The following is a 23,579-nucleotide window of genomic DNA, read 5'->3' on the forward strand; positions in this document are numbered from 1 at the left end:
AATTGACTCTTTAAGAATACACTCGGACAAACCTTTATAATTCATCAATTGCAGCTTTCAGGTAAAGTGCTCCTCGGCGACAGATTTTCTGACACTCAAATGTTTCAATTGGCTTTCTGATCAATTTTAAAGCTCGTGGATAACATAACTTTTCCACTGACTTTGTTTGCAAAAAACCCCGAAAATATTATCTTTTTCGCTAGACTTGAACTTCAAGTGTCAGTATTGTGTAATTTGCGTCTCTAGTACACAATTTTGCGCGTCGTGCCTTTAAGTTTACTTCAAAAAGTACATTTGAAATGTTTTTGGTCATCCTAATACTAGCCGTATGAATGGGTATGTTTCCAATACTTACAATCGCATAAGGTTTTTAAGCCCACTAAATATATAGTCTGGTAGTGTCTTCAAGCTGTTGTTTGAAAGATCCCTTTACAAGAAAGAATAGATTACACTTGTGGATATACAAATCTAACAAGGCCAAGTCACAGTGATAAATTATTGCATTGTTTGCGATCTATTTATCCCTCAAACATGTACACATGGGGTAAGGCGATATCTTAAAATTGTATAAAAGAACGTCATATGATATTTATTTTAAAGATAGCGAGTTCAGAGTGCTGTGTACTACAGTGTGACCAGACTAAGCGATTAAGCTCGAATAAGAGATGATCCTTAAATGTACTCACAGAAGACAAAGGAAGTCCATATTCTCAAACTGCGTGTCCAGTACCAATGCTTCAGTCCTCACTTTCATACTGCTTGCATTACTTGAGAAAAAAGTACATAAAAATATGTCATTCAACACTATCACGTCTGTCAAGAGAACTTAGATAAGGCGACTTTCCATACAAACGTGGCATTCAAAACATAACGTTTTGTCCAAAACCTACTTGAGGCTTCGTCGATAAACCTGTTTAAAGACGAAGGCTCAATGTCTTAACATCGGCAGTTTGCATTAGTTTGGATGGTTCAGAAGCAATAGTTATGCCATGAATACATTATTCTGGCAAAGAAATCATATCACTTTACGGCGTATAACATAAAAAAGGTTGCATTTTGATTGTTGTGTACATCTCACAAAATGTTATTTTTTAAGAAAAAGTATATTCCCGAAAACGCTCATTGCTACTCTAGTACATTAAGGAAACAGGTGATCGTAAATGACGAACTTCCCGCCTATAATTAGGTTATTCGATTATCTATTACTAATATGTAGCAGCTAGAGTGTGTGACTGATTTTCATATTGGTATATATTTTCGTATAGGTATATATTTTTATTATATATAAACACAAATAGCTTCATGTAAAAAGAAATAATACAAGTTACTTTGTTAGCGTTTTTAGTGTATTATTATACATCTACCATCGAGAACAATAGAATTCAGCGTGCGCTAAAAAAGCCGTACGGAACTCGCGCCCGTTCCGTACGGCACGGTTTCAAGGCGCCCCATTCCTGCGGCTGTATCTGCGCGTTCACTGTAGAACGGTTTCAAGGGACCCCTTGGACGAGTGCCAGAACAAGTCTCGCGCGCGCTCTTCCGTATGTGTGTAGTGCACACACTCCAAAACTTGCAGAAGCGCATCCGAGGTAGCGTTCCACACTGGCGCGATAAAATCGGAAGAAAAATTGTTGACATTGCACGAAAACGGTCACTACTCCGACATTTTGATGCCCCGATCAGGAATGTAAGATGTATAATAATAAGGTTATTACGAAAATACCGCAAAGGATGCACTCGGACATTGGCGCCTCGCATCGCCCTACGCTGCGCCAATGTCCTCGTGCATCCTTTGCGGTATTTTCGTAATAACCTCATATTACATTGCACTTGAATATCTGTTATTATTTATCCGCATCGAGCATAACACAGATACATTCAAACTTATGAGTTGAATGTATTATAGTATAATTCACGTGAATTCACACAAATCCTCTCGAATACAGGCTTGCTAAATACAAGCAATGGATTATTAACTGTATTCAATTGCACTGTGCAGGTATATACATGAAATAATCCATGCAAATACAGTAAGTATTATTAGGTTTTAATGCAGTGAATATATATATATATATATATATATATATATATATATATATATATATATATATATATATATATATATATATATATATATATATATATATATTGTATTCATAACTGTATTCATCTGTATTTGCACTGTGCAGGTAAATACATGAAATAATCCATGCAAATACAGTAAGTATTATTAGGATTAATGCAGTGAATATATATATATATATATATATATATATATATATATATATATATATATATATATATATATATATATATATATATATAATATATACATAATCAATAACTAAAACAGGTGTATCTAGTATAACCAGGTTGTCTCGGAGCTTTTACAAAATTCATTATGTTTACTTCTGAAAAAGGCCTGATAACTGAGAGTCAATATATATAAATGAGAAAATAATGAACATCCAATATTGATAAACTGTCACTAAATAATGTAAGTATGAGAAACGTAACTTAAGTAGTCTCATAAAATTCAACGGTATTCAGCTTAGATGTGTTTATTGTCTAGTTACAGCAAACAATTACATATGTAAATGAGATAATAATCCGAATACCATGTCAATCAAATCTACCCTGTAGGTATACCTGTGAACGGATAATGAATAGCAGATATTTCGCCAAAATTATTGCATTCAGTATTGATAATTGCCTTAATTATCAATATCATCAATATGCAAATGAGTTAATAATCAAAAGTACCATGCACATTAAAGTACCAGTTACCATAGACCAATATGATCAATGAATAATAGAGGCTTGGTAAAAAGTAGTGTCCCAATTATATTATATTACAGAAATTCAATAAAATATACAAATGAAGCCACAGTAATGCTCAAAACTCACAACATTATTAAAACACAGGCATGATCAATACATATAACGAGGTAAGGTCAAAGTCTTAAATTCAGTCATAATTTATTGCTAAATTGCAGAAATTCATTAAATACGCTGACGAGCTAATAAGCATTAAATCATGCCCATAAAACTTCAAGTTGTGCAGGGTCTAGTGATTAATTTACAGTAAAAGATTCATCATAATCAATGCCTCGACTATTATAATACCTTTATTACAGTGAAATATCCAAATGAGGTAAATGAAAGCCTTAAATTTTGATGTATGCCAGACCTACAGTAATGCATTAAATATGCAAATGAGCTATAAATCTGTAAGCCAAACTCAACAAACATTTAGGAGAGAAACGTTTATGACAATTTGAGTGCTTATGCAGATACGTCAAATTTATTTTTGAGATAAAGTCACTTGCGTAGTTAATTAAATATGCAGATTGTCATTATTTGTGCAGTCACCTTCATAAAGTTAATCAGATTTTCATCTTACCATTGTTATTCTAGCTGTCAATTTGCATGAGATTGTGACAAATACATTTCAAGGTAAGACTGACATATATAAAATCTAACAAAGTGATCGTCCAGTGGACATATTGGATTGCGTGACAAAATGAATATGCGTACGTATGTATGTTATGGTACATTTTTCTTATACAAAATTTGAGAATAATGAGCCCACTGATGCCTGAGAAATAACTCCGAAAGGACGGGCTGCATCTCCATCGAAAAGTTCTCATTCCAGATAGCGTCCAGCGGGGACTAATTATATCCTATATTGTATTGATTTATTGGCATGAAATCCCGGCAAATATATACATGCTGCTAAATATAAATATTGCAAAATTTTTGGAAGTTCAGAAAATTAAAAGGTTCGAGATAAATTTTCTATGAAACAATATGTGTAGTGATAACAATATATTAAATTCTACTTCAAAATATAAATTCAATACTCACAGACTTCTTGCTGAGTTATTAATTTCATAAAGATTCTGTGGATTTGAGTAGCTGCAATCAACGTCGTAGTCGTAGCAGGTACACCAGAAGGACAATGGACATCTTAGACAAGATAAGAACAAAAATGTATTTCAGATACATTGCTAATTAGGCGAAGCACCGGTCATATTACAATTAGCAGTTTTCCTCGGAGAGATGTGGGCACATTCTTTACTTGGCTGACCATAAATGATACATAGTTACTTACATGGTACATGGGCAAAATGCTTGATATACAACAATATATTACACAAATACTGATTCTGTACATGTATCAAATACGTTAAGTATACACTTACGTATACCAATAAAATGCAAAACTACAGTTAACATTTGGTGTGCAAAGATCTGCATTACGTATACATACTCATGATCTGCATAGATATACGCTATGCATATCAAGGTAGATGAATGTTCCATATACAAATATATACGTTACGTATGCAATTAAAATTGTGTTCCATATACGTCAATATACGTAAGTATACTGAAAAAGTATCAAGCATTTTGCCCACTGAACGTTGTCCAAAAATATAAACAATGGAAAGTTTTTAACTACTCAGGATTGCACTCCCTTAACATCTTTTAACATACCACAGTACATTTCATCGTCGTTGTCCGGACAATTTGCAACATCATCGCAAATATGTTCTGAGCTGACACATATCATACTATTTCGACAATGGAAAGTTCCGGGTGGACATCTAAAGTCGCCTGTTCAGAAAAATAGCCTAGATAGTATTTAAAGCCATCATAATATGCATTGAATATATCTAGTAAGATGCAACGATGAATTTCCATCATCACACAGATTATTCCAGTGTTTCTCGATCGGAATCAAACCTAAGCTTACAGCGTAAGGCTGTAGTGAAGACATAAGCTGTCGACCTGTAGACTTAACTCTGCAGTGCAGTGCTGTAGTATCCGATGCATTTCGAAAGTTGACTCGGACAAAAGTCACAACATAACAGAGTTCCCGTCAAGTAACAAAATTTGGAAGTACCTACGGGAGATATGTGTCACAGCAAATATCAAAGTCCGTATGACGAAAACTTGACGACTGTGATGACCACCGGCGGAGACCGGTGACGGCACTGTGTGTGTCATCGATCTGAAACTTTCGGGCTCGCCAAGACCGTAAACTTGTGATATTTTAAAAGCCACAGCATCCCTAAGAATGATAACTGCTGTTTCGATCGTGTCGTTGATTTCACTTTATAAATATATCATAAATATTCGAAATAAGTCAAAACTCTGGTTGTCCGTCGCTAGCGTAGTGAAAGCTATGTCCGCCGATGGCAGACTTGCCTTGGCATCGGTCCAGCGCGAGACAATGATTGACACGCGCACGTGACAGATTGGTGGAGATACCATTCCATGTATCAAGTTTGGGATTAATGAATGAAAGTATACCTGTAAGCATTTGCACATCTCCTGGGTCAAGGGCCGCTTTATTCATTAAATATAAGTAATCCGCGTAAATAAAACACAAATTCGCCCAAAATCATGCCATTGTTATAAAAATTTCGATCCATCCACACCAAAGAAAAATAAGAACACTGTTCGTGTGATAAATATATAATCCTATGGTATTTTAATACCATTGGATTATATATATATATATATATATATATATATATATATATATATATATATATATATATATATATATATATATATATCTGTGTGTACGTCTGTGTGTACGCGTGTCTGTGTGTCAAGTTTACTAAATATATCTAGACTAGCATCCTAAGCATAGATATAAAATATATTTACAGCGTTGTTTAAAAAGGAAGACAAGGCTTGTGACACACCTATCCCTAGATCGAACCATGCTTTATACATTCCACTAAAAAAAATTATTTAACCTCAAGTACCAAACACTCTTTACTGTTCTCTGCTTCATAATATTGAAATATGATATGCTAGGCGATGCTGGGGCATAGACAGCAATCAGAACCAATTAGATGACTCGAGTTAGTCTGAAAACATGCACTGGAAAACGGTCAGATTTAGTTTAATTGTCAGACTTCGTTTATTCTGAAAGTCTTTCAAAACATGACGACAGAATTTGTTGTGGACAACTTCAAGTAATTTTTCCCCTCAGCGAAGCCTCATATTTCGCTACCATACATCATGACTGTCCCATTAAAATTTTAAAAGCCAACTTGACACCGGGAGAACCAATTTTCGCAAGATCACGAGCTTTCGTTGCTTGCATTGCCTACTGTTGTTGAGCTCGATTCCACAGGCAAGAGCTAGAAAGCATAACACAAAGGTAGCTATAGGCTGGAACCACCTCCATTTTTGGCCATTCAAAAGCCATTTCTTACTGTTCTTTAGCATCCCAGCTTTCCTGCAAGATTGGGATTGTGAAATATTAACTTCAACTTTTCATTTACCAGCATAGGAGCGGATATTTTAAAATAATCTCTGAAGACCTGTTTGATTGTACTGAATAGATTAAGGTCATCGGCAAAATAAGAGAAAAGAGCTTTAACGGTTGCTATATGTACTCCTGCAAAATCATGGTCCAAAGCATTTCCAATTTCATTGATGAATAAAGTAAATAGAAATGGGGACAGAATTCTGCCTTGTTAGGCATTGACATAAATCTGGTTCCTGATCCATTTCTAACGCTGGCCGCGCTGCTAACGAAAACAGTGTCGGGTATGGGCTATTTTTTCAGTCAGAATCTTGGTTGCATATTAATGAGCACAAGATAATGAAATCAACACAACTACGTATTGGCAAGCTCGGAAATTATATGACGAAACATCGAACGTTGAAGTTGTTTGTACGGCTTCACTTTTGAGTCCCAAATGTTCTTCTTCTATGATGGTATTTGGCGGTGAAATGACGATTATCGTCTATGACGTCTTTTATAAGATGTGACCTGGTGACCATGATGACCCTTAGTATGTACGGCGATGACTCAAAATTAAATGATTTTTCTTTTTTTCGTTTAATGCCGACATAAGATGCATGGTTCGGGCTACTATGGATGTAAAATGACTCCATGGACATACGAAATATAAATTTGAACGTAGCTCTAAGTCGGCAATATCTTCAACGCAATCACTGCACTCGTACTAGTGACCAATGATAGCCATGCTTACAATAGCTGATCCTATTGTAATTGACAGCGCAGCCAGCGGTAGAAATGGGTCAGGGACCGAGACTAAGCTCACATCTGAAAAAATTAGAAATATCTGAGGGAGACTGAATACAGGATGTCATATTAGAATACATGGAATGTAAGACTTGAAACACTCTACCTTTCACACCAGCTTTAAATCGCTTGTACAATAACGTAATGGTTTACACGATCAAAAGCTTTTTCAAAGTCGATAAAAGCTCAGTAGACTTTACCAGTTAGTGCTAGATTTGCTTAGCTAATTAATATAGTTTTCTCAAAATATTTGTAGAAGGTTATTTATTTAAACAATATATTATAAAGTATATATAAACATTTACAAATGGGTTTTGGTAAACTTCGGTCGTACGATCATCCATCGATCATCCATCGTACAACCTTGGTCCGAAAAACCCGTTTCAGGACCATACAGATAATTCTCAGATAAATATTGCTGGCATAAGAAGTCAAGAACCTCAAATTCCAGCCATTTACTACGTCAAAAGGGAATTTTGTGGGCGGAGCTCAGATAATTACGTGAATGAAATCTGTCGATCGCACACTGATTACAGTCGTGTGTAAAGTTAAGTGTTAATTAATGAATCTTACCACAGATGCGTATGTCCTCGTCTTCTTCCTTTAAACAATCACCTTCGCCATTGCACAGTTGATGCAGAGGATACAGAAGGAGTTCTGACACTTGTAAGTATTCGGTGCACAAATGGTGTTCCCTTGGAAATTGAAATTTCATCGTAAGTACAATAACAATAATAGTGTTGTGCAAGTATGCAATCAGTGCCAACTAATTTTAAGCTGAAACCCGTCATTTACACTAGCGGCTAAGTGACTACAAAACGACACCTGCACGAACATGTTGACCTAGACTTGGTACAAATAGCCTTAGCGAAATGAAACTTTACAGAGTGCGACACACAGGGTTATCATAGGAATACAATAGTCTTCTTTTTCTACTGGCTAATTTCATTACACAACAAATGTCAAAGACGCATATTTTGGTGTATAGGTGGACATACTTCCCATATTCCCTCTCCTATAGTGTATCATTTGCAAATATATCGGTTTTCATGTATTTATTACAACTGTTCAATTTATTTCAGATTATTTAAAAACCGTCCATAGGAAGAAAAGATTACAAACCTGACAAAACAACAACCACACTAGAAACAGATCGATACTACAACAAACACTACAACACTTTAAAAACTAAATCGTACAGTAAAAAACCGTCTCAAGTGAAATTGAAATCCATAATAGTGAACATGAGACATGAGAAAAGTCTTCAAAGACTATAATTATCTATAGATGGCATTCTAATGACTAGGCTATATACTGACTTGTTTCTAAAACCTGTGACATTGTTGACACGATTTTCAACATCAAAAGCTTTAATACAAACATGCCTAGGAAAATTTAAACCTTCGCAGGGTATTATTGTAACAAGCATGCAGACTGTGAATAGATGCATGTCATATTAAAATCGCACCAAAGTTTGGTAACAATAAATATTTAACAAAACGTATATATAGCAAAACGTTTATTACATTTATTTTTGTATTAAGATTTATCCAATGTAAACTACAAAGGGTCTAAATAGGATCGTGTGACCAAAACAAGTGAAAACCACCTATACAAAGTCAGTTTCCCGTAACACACTACACAACCAGTGATAAAAAAGTTGCCGTAAAATATACAACAGTTTGAATAAAAGACACTATTTAAAAGCCACCTAAATTTACAAAGGTCTACATTGAAATGTATAAAGATATATATATATATATATATATATATATATATATATATATATATATATATATATATATATATATATATATAAATTTACAAATGTTTACATTGAAATATATAAAGATATATATATATATATATATATATATATATATATATATATATATATATATATATATATATATATATATATATATATATATATATATATATATATATATATATATATATATATATATATATATCCCTGCATTTAAACTAAACCACTTCTGGTCATTTTGCTCTGTTTCTGGAGATAAATAATCAACAAAAAAGGATGAGATGGAGCGAAAGGCCAAGTATGCTTGACGTTTTAATGAAATATGAAAGATAAAAGCCTCCATGCACGTTGGTATGTTTTCCTAGATGAACCGTTAACGGCTTGCAGCAGAAGCCTACTCACTTTTTTTTGTATTTAAATTGTTTTATTGGTAACATTTTCTTTAGTAACATGAACTTAAATTAAAATGAAGTACAGTGCTTAGTTATCTACAATTTTGTGTAAAATTGAAATCCATTTGCTGCAATGTCTCTCTAGTTTGTCTTTTTTTCAGAGCTATTTCGTACTCTAGATGGTAGTTGAATTTCACTTGCAACATAAAAGCTGCAAAGTGTGGTTTACTCTGTTTCATTTTCATGGCATAGATGTGTCTTTTGGCTAATAGTAGCAAGTGATTGTGAATGTCAGAGTAACCGTCAACACCAAATATCACTTCATTTAAGTTATGTCTAGTGAACAAACTGAGAGATTCCTCGAAAAATGTGTGAAATTCGTTCCAGCTGATTGGTAGAAAGTGTGAGGGGATTGGAGTTGGGTTGGTATCAATGCCCTGAGCCACAGATTTGAAATGGCCCACCTGTCAGTTGCCTAGAAACCTGAACCCCCTGACCCGTAATGTCATTGGTAACTGATTGGGCTACAACTGGAGATGTAGTAGCTGTGGCTGGGCTTGCGGAGGTGAAAAGGCCAGCATCCTTTAAACCCTGGATGACTGTTGGCGACATAATGGCTGCTAATGCACTGTGATCAGTGTGAGTCCAAGAAGTGACACTAGGTGTTCAAACCACAGCACCCAGTTGTTCGCTATGTTTACTAGTACTGGGAACTTGTAGGAATTCTTGAATAGGTTCAGCTGCATGTGGAGGATTGACCGACGCTCTCACTGGGACAGCAAAAGTTGTTGTTGATGAAACCTTGCATATTAGCTGTAGCTGCTTGGTGGCCTGTGCTTTTCGCTTCGGTGGCATGCTGTTGATAACGTGAAATACTGACAGCAAGTAAAGTGGACTAGAGCTATGGCCCTATTGACTAATGATAACAATACCCATGCCAGCATAGGGAAGAAAAATAAAATAAAGCTTGCACTGCATAATAAAATGTAAAAAATGTCAACCCTTCACCCTGGTAACACATTAATTTAAGTACAAAGAAATTAAAATAACCACTGCATAAATTAAACAGTGCACGTGCCTACAAATTATACCAACCCTTGAAACAGAAGGTAAATCCAACCAATAAACATGGGTACACCACTCTCCCCTGACAAGGTATGTGAGAGGGTACAAAAACAGCACTAGTGCAAATGGCCACCAAAATGGTTACCGGGTAAGATATTGCACTAATCATGCTGTAAAAAGGGAATATACCTTCATTGGGTAAATTAAAACTATGCAAATAAAAATGCATACATAAGTAATACGTAATAAGGTATGTCCAACCAAAATTAATAATTGATGGTAAAACCACTCTGTCATGACGAGGTATGTCAGTGTGACTGTGAGTGGCAACAAAAACAATTGAAATAACCCCAATATGCATGTACGCAAGGCTGTAAAGTGTAAACGAATGTACGGAAACTGATAACACCGACACTACTGGCAGTACTGCACCATCAAAACACGCTCAAATAAACCGTAATGATTTAAGAAACCCCCCCCCGTAAGCTCCTATAATAAGCAGACGTTCGTATGCCCTTGTTGATGATAGGTGGTGCTTTAAAAAAGCAGAGAACGTATCGTGGGCCAAAATTCCCTCATGTGCCAAATTTGCCCAATTTACCTTACCTGATCTCGCCAAGTGCCCTAAAATGAACCCATCGGCGCAGAAAATCTGTGCACACTTGCTAAAACACGCGTGTGTTTCCAAACATGCCCAAAGGCCAAGCCTTCTAACTCGGCTTCTAAAAAAAGTGTTCAACAGTGAGATACGCTCGTTAAAAACGGCTACTACATGATGTGAGACGCGGGAAAATCTGGCAAAACAAAAATAACCTTGACGTTAATGTAATCGAGCAAATGCTGCACGAAATGCACCAGATTTGAGCCGACAAGAGCTGCTGAAAGTGATGACAAATCAATAGCACCTAGCTGTAAAACAACCACATCTGGGTTAAACGCTGGACGACATGTAAATGAAAACCCCGTACATTTTCACCGTACGGCCTCCGATGCCGTGTAGTGGTATTGCTGCAGAACTGCACATGTAGAATAAATGCGGCATAGGACGTGCGTTACGCGGTAATGACACAGACGCCTCGCCACGAAAGAATGATCTAAATTAACACCTTTGGCCTCAAACTGATTGCCAAAAACATGTGCCTGGATGCCCAGTACTTACATAAGGGTAGGACCCCTAAGACAAAAAGAGAACTTGCCTGAAAAATGTAGAAACGAGGATAAAATTGTTGGAAAAACCAAACTGCCAGCTGCTTGTTTGGCGGTGTTATCCAAAAGAGGCAGGGCAATGTTGTGATCCCCCTCCAAAGCACAAATGATTGAACTCAATTAGCCGTAGAGGGCAGTCTACCCTTGAAATATGTAAACTACAACTGCATGTATATAAATCCGATTATCTTTCTATAATCGTGGTTTTATATATATATATATATATATATATATATATATATATATATATATATATATATATATATATATATATATATATATATATATTATATATATATATATATACAAGGCCCACATCACTGGTAGTGATGCTGTGCCCCGACCAGCTACAACACCGGCAAGAATAAGAAATACCCAACTCATGTCTTTGTAACTGTAAAATACAACAAACAGGCCACTTACTGATGACACACAAACATAGTAAAACGTTTGTGACCTTACAATAACTGACCTTACAATAACTAACCTACTCATACAATGATTAAAATGCTCATAACTGTTAAATACATAAAGTGGGGCACAAAATGGGTGACCAATTAACAAACCTGCATAGGTAACTCATTTAATCTTGCCCCAATCTCGTGACAACCAAACACAAATCCATACATGGTAAAATGTGGTGGAAAGAGCAAAGGAGGACGGCATTGTTAAAGTTCAGGTGCGGTCCAACTGCCGAAATGGCAGTCTTGCTTGGAGGACCGTCTCAGGGCAAAAGAGGATAGGACAGCCTACACGATGACCTCGTGACCCCCCGCCACACGTGGCGCTGGTGAACGTTTGAAGGAGAATTTTGTAACTTCTTTTATCCCATTCAAACGCTGGTAAGGCTGGACAAGGAAGGACTATATAAATACCATTACCGTTGTTAAAGCTCAGGCAGTCTTGCCTGGAGGACCGTCTCAGGGCAATAAAGGATAGGACAAGCGTACATGATGACGTCTTGACCCCCGCCACAGGTGGCGCTTTGTGAATGTTTGCAGGAGATAAAATTCCTTTTGTAACTTCTTTTATATATAATATATATATATATATATATATATATATATATATATAATATATATATATATATATATATATATATATATATATATATATATATATATAGTGGGACAGACAGGCAGATAGACAGACTGAATGACTGACAAGCAAATAGAGCGGCAGAACAGTACAGGAAAGAGACCGAAACGGGGACAGGAAAGGGAAATGAGAAACAGACATCCAGACAAATAGATAAACAGACAGACAGAAAGAGACAGAAATTTATTAGAATTACCACAGTCGCTTAAATGAGAAGCATCTCGGCAACCAAGCAAATAACCGTACGCATCGTAATCATGGAAGCACCATAATTTGTTGTCAATACAGGTACCATCATTGCATTGCCTGTACCCCATCGGACATGCTGTCGACGTGTTCCTATGCAGTGCATCACAAAGGTATTCGTCTTCTGCAACACCGTCGTCACACCGGACACAGTCTGAGATATCATCACAACGCAAGGACAAGGGTAGACAAGCGCCATCAAGACACTTTATTGCGGAGCACAGGTCTGTAAAATTATCGATAAAATGTTTTGCTGGTAATGCTACCTAAAATAATGATGCTGCATATAAAAAGGGAATGTCTGCATTCCGAGATTATACATTTTAATCTACTGATATAAAGATGTGATCCAGATCTCACTCTCATTTACGTACCTTGAACACCTGAATGATAATTTCTCGCATTACAATTATTAAATGATTATGTTGCAAAAACATTTCCTAAATGAAGGCTCTGTGCTCATCATTAAAACAACGTTGCCTTAAGGGTTTTTCACAACAACGGTTTGAGCTGGACTCATTGTTATAGATGGTGACAATGCATATTGGATTTTGGACAGATTGGGTTGAGAACAGAACAATATACTTTGATGCACTATTTATAAAAAAATCTAAGAGCAGAGTTACATTACTTTTATTAATTTGGCTACTATTCTGAATCAAATTTGCACTCTTCTTGACTAAAATATAATAATATGCTAATATCGTTATTTAAATGTCTCCTTTTAACCTCCACACCTTTGTCGGGACAATCTTCCTCATCACTGTTATCTCGGCAGTCTTTTTTCTTGTCACACTCTGATGAGCATCAATGCACTTCCCATTTTTGCAAAGGAATGTTCCGTTGGTCCTGTGACAACCACTGAAATCTGTAATATCACATGAGATGAAAATCACGTGTTCGATAATGATAAATGTTAAAAACCGTTTAACGTCGATATAGTCGTTGACATCTAAAAACATGACAGGTGCAACAAATACGGCTTACCGCCGCCACAATTTCTGCAGCCATCATAATCTTCATCATCTTGATTATGATTGTGATTGTGATCATCATTATCATCGGCACCACCACCTCCACAAATGCCCTTATGTTACTTTAATTGACAAGGACATTATATTATAACTAGATGAGTTGGGAATCCCTAAAATCGAAATACACTTAATTATCACGTTAGCAACAAACACAGTTTTATCAGCGCCTACTGCAATTTATTATCATATCCATACTTAACGTTTATACCATAATAATATTTCGCGACAAGTCGGTTGAAGGTAGGATAAAATATGTAGAGAGAGTAAACAAAAATTAAAATCTGAGTGGTATATCGGCCCTTGAGGTCGTTTGCTGTGACAACGTAGCTTTTTCATTTGACATTCCATGTTTTAAAAGACCTCAAAAGCCTTCTATGTTTAATTAATAAAGCTATAGGCGGTTAAGTTATACTACTTCAGTCTCTTCACTGCTCTTAGTCGGAGATATTAAGTAACGGCAGTTGTCTAGATTAATTTTGACCTATTCTTATAAGACTTTATGAATGTGAATATTCGATGCTCGGTTAGCCACTAAGACTGGTGTTTTACATTATTTCTACATGGACCAGTAGGGATCTTAAAATTCGGAATAATAATTTACCTATTTTCAATTCATTAACATGCAATAAGTAACTCAAGGCTGACCAATCAGGCAAGAGGTGCTGTTTTGTATTAAGTAGTCCACTATTACACCCGCAACAATTGTGTCTTACTATACCCCCATTGAGATTTAGATATATAACAAAAGGCTTATCAATAAGGCTAGAAGTTAGAATTTTGTTTTACATAAACCATGAGAAGACAAAACCAAGTCTTTTTTCAATTGTGGGATGTCTCATTAATTTCACTTTATATTAGCAAATCTAATTCAAAGAATACATAGACCAACGGGGTTGAAATTTGTTCCCTTATTTTCATTTACCTTTGTATATGTACTTTATAACAGGTCCCTATACGTTCCATGTAAAAACTAGATAAAATGTCGGCCTCAATCGTTGTTCCATAGACGTCCATGTCCATCAAAAATCAAACCTTTTGTTTCATTTAGCAAATGACGAAGGTCAATGTCTGAACAAAGTCTTTGCAAATTTCGGAAAAAAAAGTTTCGTAACAAACTAGTCTATATCAAATGAAAGAAAGAGTTTGCAGGGGATATATATAGCAAACGAAAACCTAGCCTCTTGTCTTATTGATTAGGCTGGAATCTATATACATTTAAAGGCTAGGGTGTAAGTTTTAAAAGTAATATTAAAATTTGCACACAAGACCCAATGCGCAAGGTAACCTACAAAAACAAAACTAGCCAATTTTCGTCGGCCAGATGTGAGACAAGTGCATAATTAATTAAGTAAACGTTGACGAAGTGTAATCTCAAACGTGTTTAACAATGTTTTGTTCCAGTCTGGTCCACGGGCAACAAAACATAAACATGCAATATTATTGTTGAGCCTTGAATAAGATATGTCCCTAATATGCAATAATGCATAATGTGCAACATGTAAAAAATGGCAATGTGATCTCGGAGTTTTGAACAATTTTTGCTCCTCCATATTTCAAAGACTTTGAGAAACTAAATCTCAGGACTTTTTATTAGCCTTGAAATGGATATTTGCCTAATAAGGAGGGGCAATGACACTTTAAAATCTTATCACATGGTGAGAAGGTGAATCTTCGTTGAATACAAAACAGTATAAGGTGATTGGAGTTTTGCTCGCCGAAAATTAGGATAATTATCAATCTTCGCATTTTGCTGCTGCCGAAATCGGCCGAACACGAATCAGTGACTATTTGATGCAGATAGACTCAAAAGAAACGTATAAGTAGTAAAGTATTAAAAAATTGGTAATTGTGTAAGCAAATATAAATAAATAGAAAGATATGAAGCAAATATGAAATACAAATCGCTTGGTGTTTTTCTTTGGTTCAATGAATTTATCGGGTATGAATTTGCATATTGCAAGGTAATTCCAGTGATTACATATATACTTAGCACTTGTGCAGAGAACACAGTTATTATCACTCAAAACGAATCTCATGAATGGTTTCTGACATGGATACACGCTTTTAATAGAATCAGTATGTACAAAGTTGATTACGTCGAACGTAAGACAAAGTTTATTTTGACTCACCACAATGCAACTCATCTGATCCATCTATGCAGTCTACTTGATAATCACAAAATTTTGACAAAGATAAAACGTTTCCGTTGTCACAGGTCAACCCACTTCTGTGCAAGTATTCTGAAATAGTTAAAATGCCAACATGAAGTATATGCTTATGTTTATGGAAGGTATTATTTGTCTGTTATTTCATTAGTCAAGTGACAATGACAATTATATTGCTAATGCATCACGAACCACCGCTGAAAAAAACAGTTATAAGGTTTTTTTCTGGTGACACAAGTTAATTTTTTTAGTTTCTCAACAGTATTTCATCAGTTACCATAACGATAGTAATAATAATTCTACTGCTACTGCGGATGATGGCCCTGACGGTTTTATTTGCAAATTCCAGTCGAAGTATTCTACATAAAATATATATTAAAAGTAAATTTGCCTTTCGTTTTTGAGAAGATGCAGTTTTGTTAATATTTTAAAAAGTTTAAATTCGACCTTAAAGTCATATGACCAATGGAAGTACATAGCCATGCACTAATCTCCCCACCCCTGAAAAAAGGTATGAAGTTTTGTTGTGATAGAGTTGTTGTTTTTGTAATTAGGAGTGACAAAATATTGACGGAAAAAGAATTAAAGGAGAGGATGACGTATGATTCGAACGAGACAAATTGTTGCCGAAGCCCGTTGACTTTTGGCCCATGCAAATACAAAAGATAGATACTTTACAAATAAGGCATTCACTGATATACATATAGTCACACTGCCGTTTCAAAATATACTGAATAAATTGGTATTGAAACAGCATGCAAACTGACCGATGATGTAATCGTCATAGTTTGTAAGTTTAAATAAAATATGACACATACAAATCTTTGTGGCTTATGGTTAAGGTACACATTTTTGTGCTGTCATTTATCATGTTACAAACTTGTCATGTTGAAAATGAAAACAGGACTTAATATTGGCCCTCTGATTTAAGACCAAAATGATAAAAAATGATTTCGAATTGTATTCGAATCATGTTGAATATTGTTGCCCCACGTGCACCCTTTCGAACATTTATCCGCAATATATGTGAAGTATGAATTATTGTTTGGGAAGAACCCAAGCAATTAGCAATAATACAAGGGCTCCATATCATTTATCCAGAATTTTCTATAACATTAGGAAAATAATGCTCAAACTAGAAACAACTCTTGATTGCACGGTATCTTGTACACAATTCACAAATGGCATGCAATTTGCCATACTTTCATAGTATCGTCACCTCGGCACGTGAAGAATATACCTACATCAGCAGTCATTAACAATTATTAAGAATACTTACACAGGTCTTCCCAACTAAAATATAATTGATTAATGAGAACGTAAACAGAGAAAAATTCAAGCTAAATGTTTTAGGAGACTGGTATGAGTTTGCATTGACTGATGAGTCCCTCAATGGGTCGACATACACCAAAAATATAGACGGGAGAACATCAACTACTGTGTGATAGTGTTTGCATCAATCTCACACCACAAGACATAAATCTCATTTTAACTGTCACTCTTTTTAATGTTATTTAGATAAATGACATTTGGCACAAATTACTACAGAACCTATCGTGTTTAAAGCTCAAACTAAGGATAGCTGAATTTTACTAAATTGCATGCCGACAGTGTAATTATAAATGAATGAATTTATTGACCAAAGTAAAGTATTTAAACTTGTACAACGGCTGAAAAAGCTCAATTTGGCTATGAGGTAATTTGAGCTTACTGAGAAAATCAGTCTGGGGTATCAAGTCTAGTACAGATCTAGATGCATGATTGGGGTTAAGTGATAAATTCATTCCCCTGTTCATTCCACAACATGGCAGCTTGTGTTGTACCTCCCCATTATTACCAAAAAGTTGGGAATGTAAATAAATTATCAAATGAACATTATTAGAGGAATATTGTGATAAACGTTTTGTTAATAATATATAAATAAATAAATAAATCCATGAGTAAATAAATAAATAATAACACTTACTACTTGTATACATTTTAAATTAAGGGCAGGAGGTTATGGATCTAATTTAAATTGCAAACTTGTTTTAGAAACTATAAACGATGTTGTCATATTCGGACACTAGCACAAGTACTTTTAAATCATATCGACTATTTGAAACGCCAGGCAGCCAACTGTAGGAAGGAGTACACTCCATTACCCACCCCCCCCCCCTTTCCACACACACACAAATATAAAGGAAGGGTCAGAAAGAGCACACGGACGCAACGCCTAGGAATATATACAACCTCCTAACCTTAAGTATTTTGTTTATTGTCAATGCAAATGGTCGACTACCACGTACCTGTCGTTTAGCTTGAAACATACCCAAATAGCTTTGGCCACAAAAATTACATAACGGGCGTTTACAAATTTCACGCTCACTCCTATCCACGATCACAAGTAATATCCTGATTCCAAGTTTTAGGTCTCCCATAGATTAACCACCTTATCTATATCATTTGCGCACCGCTGAATAGACTACATAATAGTGTTAGACTGGACGTGTACAGTATACCTTATATACTCCCTCGCAGCAAGCGCGCAACAACAAATAAGGCTTGTGCAACTACAGCACGCGATTCACGTTAAACTGCTCGGAGGAAAGTCTGCAGCAACAGAAGAAAATCCAGTAAACTCATGCGATTAACTTGCGAATTTGACAACCAACCCTCGAAGTTCATTATTTCACCCGTTTATAGCCCTGGCTTGAGGCAATGGAACGAGACAATGACGTCACCAACGTCATAATGACCGAGCTGATCTTGAAACCGTATGGCAACAGTCGGAAAGCCGTAGACGGAAAACGACGTCGGATCTTGACATTTCTTCTTTTGGACAAAAAAGCGGATGTTTTAGCGGATGTTTCGGCGATGGCGGTGAAAAGAATGATCAAGCTAATGGAAATCGAATATTGTGTTAAATGGCTTCACTATATTCTTCCAAGTTTGAAGTGTACTATGATAAGACATGAATCAACTTGCTCTGTTACCTAGTGTTGACATGCTGAAGTTGTTTAATCCTGTACAACCAAAGTCGCTTACTCTTTGATAAATGGGGAAGGTAAATCTCAGTGTAAGCCTTAGGAATGCTGGATCGATCGAACCATATATCATTAGCTAATAAGAACTTAGAAATGTGTACATTTAACTCTCTACCCAAGACGATGGGGAGACGTACAGTTACAGATCAATCAACAGGACCCATGGGCCGATATGATATTTTATTATACCTAAAGGAATTTAGCGACTGTATGCAAGATAATAATTATGTATTTTAGGTCCGCAATCTTATAATAATTAAATAAATAATTATATAATTATCATAATGGTCCGATATCACGAAATTTCAGCACAGTGGTAGTTTTTGTCGAAACGAACAAAAGTAATATCCGTTTTGATACAGCATGTTTCAATGGCAACCATTTTGTGGTACAAAATATCAATTTATGCCGAGTGCCATTACAAATTGCAAAAATTCAACAAAAGTTGTGATTTTTTTTGATGGGTTGCGGTAAGCAAAAATGATTTTTTACTCACGGAGGCTGTTTCGATGGCAACCATTTGGGGTTCAAAATGTCAATTTGTGTCAAATGCCATTGAAAATGGCTTAAAATGCAACACACCTTTCTAAAAATATTTTGTGATCCCTGATTCCATATCAACAATCTAGTGGCAAGATATCTTATTTTTTCAAAAGGCACCACCAAAAAGTTTTATCACTCCAAATATTTATCAATAACACCATCAGGATGTAAAATTCAATGGAATGTCTACTTTGTCACTTGTTGCCCTGGCAACCACTTGGAACTTCTAAACGGTTACCATGGACAGAGATGGTATACTTTTCTGCAAGGCTGTATTTATCCCCATCAACTCCATGGGTGTCTTTGAATGTAGCCTTACTGTACAGTTTTTCTTTTAAGTGTCAATATCAACATCTCTCAAATAAAATTTTTGGACATGTTTACCTATGAGACATTGACCTACGAGACACGGATATTAGGCTATACCTTATTCATCAGGGGCCACATGACACAAACATACATTGTCAACATACTTTATATTTACTTCATGATGGATCTGTATCAAACTAAGATCGGTTTAGTAGATACACTAATTGTACTGTTAAAAGCCTCCAATTCGAGTTCACCAATAAGACGTAGCTTAGCCTACCGGTATACCTTATACATTTGAAGGAATATGACACAAAACAATGGTTGACCTAGATTACATGTTCACTGCGTGATGGATCTGTATCAAATTATTTGAAATTTAACCAGTCATCGATGATGAATCAATCCCCACCTATTAGTGGGTAATTTGATTACGAGTCTGTGGAGATGATAGAGTCCTGATAGAGAAGATAGAGTCTGTGATTAAAAGGGTTCCATGAGGGGAAAGAAAACCAATGTGCGCTGCCACCCTAATCACAAGAGGTTATTTAATAAGTGTATTTGTGATTAAGGGACACGATCTTGCAAAACATTATTGCATTCTATCACAACACTAACAGATTATCACCTGAACAGCATTTCATAAATGATACTGCAAAGTGTCAATGAATTTATTACAGCACTGTGAGATTAATATCTGTAGCGAGTGTCATCAAATTTGATGAAGCATTTCTGGATATATCACTCTAATAAGGGAAACTGCTTAGAGTCGTTATTCAATGTTAAAGCAAGATGAGCTCAACATCTGTACATAGTTTGATGAAATTTGATGAACTCATTCTTGACACCGCCTAATAACGTAAATTCATTAAACATGCAGATCAACAGCATATTGACATAATAACACTATATATCTTTGCACGGCATAACACGAACTCTAAAATCAAAATCTGTGCCATGTGTCATCAAATTTGATGCTGCATTTCTATACATATCACACCAACTACGAACATTAATAGAATCAGCAATCCATTTGCATGATACTGCTGAATATATTCACACAGTATTACTCTACTGAAAGCTGTACCAGGTTTTCATCAGATTTGATGCTGTATTTCTGGACATAGCCCATTAATTGAGAAATATCATTGAATATGAAAATAAGCTTCTAATTACAATGACACTGATAAATGTTTTCTATCAATGTAGAAGTAATGAGAGCTCAACATTGTGCGTAGTTTCATGAAGTTAATGAACCATTTCTTGACATATCAGCCTAATTACAAAAATTCATTAAATATGCAAATCGGCAATTTGTTAACATGATACTAATACCTATCTATGCGCGCCATTATACTACGGAATGATCACAATTGAGGACTAAAATTTGACAGCTTTCTTAAGTAAATTTTGGTAGTGATTTCTTATTGGACAATAATGTCACTTCCCCTGCTAGCATTATTATTAATTGACGATGACAACGATGCCGATAATGATGACGCATGCAAATGAGAACGGAACACGTAAAAGATAATGATGACATATACCTACCGCACTCAGTTATGTTCAATGAATTGCCATTGCAAAACATGCTCCCATCACAATAATCAGAAATATGAATACACTCTCCACTTGAACACCGGTGCATATTTAGAGGACATGTACTGTTACCTGTAATGAATGAAAGAAGCATTGCTTATTAGGATTAAGACTGTATACTAAGTCTTCAATGCTATTCGTTGGGATTGAATTTTACACTTTCTAGCATGTTAGTTGAAAACGTATCATATTCAATATCACCGTTTAATTGAATATATTGGTGTAAACTGAAATGCTTGCAGACGAAACGTGCGATTGAGCTGTGTTGGAGAAACAGTGTGACTACGCTTTGGCGAAGAGTCACACCTCGTCATTTAGTAACAGTAATGCTCTCTCACTTTTTTCCACAGCGCACGGTTGGTGAGTTCTGTAATTCAGTTCTTGGAGAAAAAGCGCAGATGTGGTATATCACTGTTATTATCATACGATAAAACTATCCCCGTCACATCGCTAGTATGGTAACGAATTATTTTACTCTGGACAAAGACAACTTCTACTGTAGGTGACAGGCGATTCATGAGATTTATATTTTAACATATAAGATACTGGAAAAGTTTGCAGGTGAACAACAGCTAAAATAACGACCAGTGGACATTTATCTAGTAATCAGGTCAAACAATTGGCTTCTCTATCAAAAAGAGAAAACTAAATTGCACTGGCCGTTCAGATCAAAAACTCATAGCAACGGTTTTGACAGTGATATTGCATAAAGTGGTCTGCAATCCGTTTGAATGACCTTTTTATCTTTTCCAAGGTAAATATTACTCGTTACCTTTGATACAACACACCATATTATTTCTTCTAATTTGTAATTACGGGCATCGTTTTGGCGAGTTTTCAAACAAAATCGTAACAACTTGGGTATTACTTGAGTTTACTTTAAGTGTTATCTTAAACCAAAAACTGTATCAATACGCCTGTGAATTAAGCTTATAATACATTGCAAAGTATCTCACCATTTTTTAAAGGATCAGTTATTTCGGCACGATTTTCATTGACATCTAATAGTAAAAGAAAGGCTGTTATTGGAAAAATACAACGGAAAAGACAGTATACAAAGGAACACAAATGGCTATATATCTGGAATATTTGCAATATTGAAATAAATGTCGATTTCTGCATAGAAAAACAATGCGTGTGTTAAAGTAGCGGCGATCAGGCGAATGAAAGTCCGCATGTAATTTGCGAATTGTATGTTACATCGACTTGTTAATTGCAACACTATGGTTTGAGGAAATTATGTGTGATATTGACTGACCGACACAAACACACATCAGCTCGTCCAATTCACATTCTCTCTGGTAATGTTTTCTAATGTACGACCGGTCCTCACACATAGATATACAGGTAATTGCATAGAGTTTAGTTTTCTCTTAGGTAAAATCTTAACTTGACCTTTATGTCTTTATATTCACATACCTCTATATGGCTTAAAGGAGGACGATCTCTTGCATATGAACCGATCTGTAACTTTTGAGTTGCAGCCTATGTCATACCAATGATTAGTCGAATGGAGATTGGTCACATAAATAGCAACACAATTTTGATGGACACTACCATCGGGCTGTTGACTGGAGTACAAAAACACATATCAACATTGACAGTGTATAATTTGAAAGTCCTGAGATAAAGTGTCAGCAAATTATTTAGGAGTAGAAAAGGCCGTTTAGCATTCCCTTTATTTCAGTAACAGTATCATATTTCATACGATGGCTAATCGGGTGTTATATATTTAGGCTCACAGTTAATGGCCCCGAAAGGCGCACCTTCCGAGAAGCCTTTTTTACTTAATTTCTTTGCAAGTCCTAAATCAGAAAATACACAGTGCATGTATTTCAATCAAATTTAATGCAATTGACTACACTGGGACTCGTCCATACTCAATGATCTCTGTTATTTTTCAGCACAATTTTCACTGGAGCAAAAACAACATTTCCTTTGAAATACCATCATGATAATGAAATGTTTGTCTTTTGTTTTGAGTGCCATTTATGAAGCGCTATGTATCCTCATTTACATCCCAATGAACGCCAAGAGCTCTGTTAAAAGG

Source organism: Ptychodera flava, chromosome 3 (assembly GCF_041260155.1).
Source record: "Ptychodera flava strain L36383 chromosome 3, AS_Pfla_20210202, whole genome shotgun sequence".
In the NCBI taxonomy this organism is placed as follows: Eukaryota; Metazoa; Hemichordata; class Enteropneusta; family Ptychoderidae; genus Ptychodera; species Ptychodera flava.